Source organism: Alexandromys fortis, unplaced genomic scaffold (genome assembly GCF_014885135.2).
Source record: "Alexandromys fortis isolate MF-2015 unplaced genomic scaffold, M_Fortis_MF-2015_v1.1 scaffold_45, whole genome shotgun sequence".
NCBI lineage: Eukaryota > Metazoa > Chordata > Mammalia > Rodentia > Cricetidae > Alexandromys > Alexandromys fortis.
The window spans coordinates 6,868,089-6,870,073 of NW_026067926.1; the positions used below are offsets into that span (position 1 = coordinate 6,868,089).

At 51.8% G+C, this 1,985-nt stretch overlaps 1 protein-coding gene across 4 annotated transcripts in view; it reads right to left on the bottom strand.

The window, feature by feature from the left end:
• Positions 1 to 1,706, bottom strand: part of Ccp110 (centriolar coiled-coil protein 110) — a 27,158-nt gene extending 25,452 nt beyond the window's left edge. For all 4 annotated transcript variants that reach the window (XM_050143378.1, XM_050143379.1, XM_050143376.1 and 1 more), the window contains exon 1: positions 1,538 to 1,706. The gene's annotated coding sequence lies outside the window, so the exon portion shown is untranslated. The remainder of the gene's footprint in view (positions 1 to 1,537) is intronic.
• Positions 1,707 to 1,985: the final 279 nt, after the last annotated feature.

The window sequence follows — 1,985 nt, forward strand, 5'->3', positions numbered from 1 at the left end:
TGATGAGGGAGGGGGACTTGATTGGGGGAGGGAGAGGGAAATGGGAGGCGGCGGTGGGGAAGAGACAGAAATAATAAATAAATAGATAGATAGATAGATAGATAGATAGATAGATAGATAGATAGATAGATAGATAGAAAAAATAAAATACAAGAAAACTGTATTCCCAGAGAACTGGGTACCTCTAAATTGTGAAAGTAGCCATTAAAAAGAGAGCCCAGATCCCACGGTTGGGCAAGAGGGCACGGCATGTCTCACACCACTGCTACCACATGCAAGCAAGGTTTTATTTTAAGGGAGTCTTGATGACAAGGTGATCCCAACCACAAATCTCCTGCCCCATACTTTACCATCAGGCATTACTAGTCCATGGTCCACTTCCATTCACACCAGCCTCAGCAGGTCCAGACATGCCCTGTCTATTCCATTTATACCTTGGTGCGACTGGCCTTTGTCCAAGGAGCCTACTGGCAAACGCTATGGACTCATAGCTCCTATCTGCTCATTCATAACCAGCACTCTGCCAGAAATATCACTAAGGGAAATGCAGACGGAACACAGCTTCTGAGCTGGCTCCTTATCACTCCGCTTCCACAAATACAGAACCTTTCTACCGAGTCAGTAAAAGGGGAAAGGTCTTTTACTTAGGCACATACTAGCTGTACATTTGTGGTAAGCTAGCATCATCCCTGCAACCCAGTTTCCGGGGATCTGTCTCAAAACGATTTTATGAGAAACCACTGAGCTAAAAGCACAGGCAGGCAGCAACCTGAGGTACTGTATGTAGGACATGTCGAAAGCATCGATACGTGGGGTCTGCTGTCCTAAAGGGGTGGGGGTGTGGGGAATAATGGTGATTTTTAATCACCTGCGTGTGAACTCCTGGAGAAAGGAGACTGTGTTTGGTTCTTGCTAAGATTTCAATGTAACTTGAAAACATGAGAAAAGGGGACAAGGGTTTCCTAATCCAAATCCATCTCTAGCTGTATAGGTCATGTGCCTGGACTGGTGGGTGAGAAGGCTGGAATCCGAGTAAGAAGGGTAGGAAGAAGCAAAGGGTGGGAACCACCTAAAAGCCTGCATCAGGGGTGCTCGGAGAACTAGGCTTCACTGTCCTCGTGCTGATGCCCCAGAGAGGCAAAGGTGGAGTAAACAGAGCTCCTAAGGGCCTTTGGTTGTGGTAACCAGCGTTCAGAAATGGCCAGCGCACACCCTGGAGGACGACTCCCTCGCCTGCACCAAGGGAGAAGCCCAAGCCTTTTCTGCGCGAAGCTGAAACCCCATGTCCTATGCCTGTTCCTCAGCGTAGGATGCTTCACTGGGCGGAGCCAGCATCCAATCATCCCCTCGAAGCGCGCCCCCACCTGTCCTCATCTCCCGTCTCCCCATCCTCATCGCCTGCGTGGGCTCGTGGCCCAGAAAAGCCAAACCCAGCCCGGACGCTAGTCCTCTGCTCCGCGGGACACCAAAGCCGCCTGCTCGGGTATCAGTTCAGCTTGGACCCGCAGAGAGACGAACTCGGTTCTCTCGCACTCACCTGACACCCACCGCAGGGTCAGCTTCTCTGCGGTGGACCGACCTCCCTAAGAAGCAAAGCAATCAGTCGGTTCAGACAGAGCGCATCTGGATCCGCCGCCTTCTCCTCCTCCTCCCCGCCATATTACGGGTCCCTCAGGCGGCAAACGCGGGATCCTGGCAACCGCCGCCGCCGCCACCAGCCCAACTCCACCCCTCAGGGCCGGTACTTCCGGTAGCTGTTTGGCGGGCAGTTGAAGCGGTTGGCCCTCCATGGACTACAATCCCCAAGGTGCATAGCGCGTCAGAAATTGCGGGCAAGCGAGATGCACACTGGGAAAAGTAGTCCTCGCTACGAACGAAGGGCTTTGACTTACAAGTTACTCTAGGAATTCTCAGGACCTAAAGCCCCAGAAGTGTTCCTTGAAGTTGTCGGGGTTTTTTTTTTCTTATCTGTATAGAGTAGCCTC